The sequence below is a fragment of the Papaver somniferum genome, chromosome 9 (assembly GCF_003573695.1).
Source record: "Papaver somniferum cultivar HN1 chromosome 9, ASM357369v1, whole genome shotgun sequence".
NCBI classification, from domain to species: Eukaryota; Viridiplantae; Streptophyta; class Magnoliopsida; order Ranunculales; family Papaveraceae; genus Papaver; species Papaver somniferum.
Genome location: NC_039366.1, coordinates 201,663,109 through 201,663,493, shown reverse-complemented (window position 1 = coordinate 201,663,493; position 385 = coordinate 201,663,109).

Here is a 385-nt window from a genome sequence, read left to right as displayed (position 1 = left end):
AAGCTTCATCGTGACAGATGATGCAATATGGGTCTCCGGCATTGGCCTTACTCACGTGGTTGTAAGCCAGTGATGCCAATAAATTCGATAAATCCCATTTGGCACGCATAAACGCATGCCAAAGCGTCGCGGCATTCGCTTCCCGTAGGAAATGCAAGGCAAACTTGCATTTTCTTCTCAACCAACGTCCCTTCCCTATATATGTCTTATTTGCATTTCTACAAATTAGATTAGGGGAGGAGAAATCATTCACCAGCTCCCGAGGCCGCATCTTGCAATGGCCTTGCCCAAATGAAGCTTCATCGTTTCAAATGAAGCTTCATCGTGACAGACGATGCAATATGGGTCTCCGGCATTGGCCTTACTCACGTGGTTGTAAGCCAGT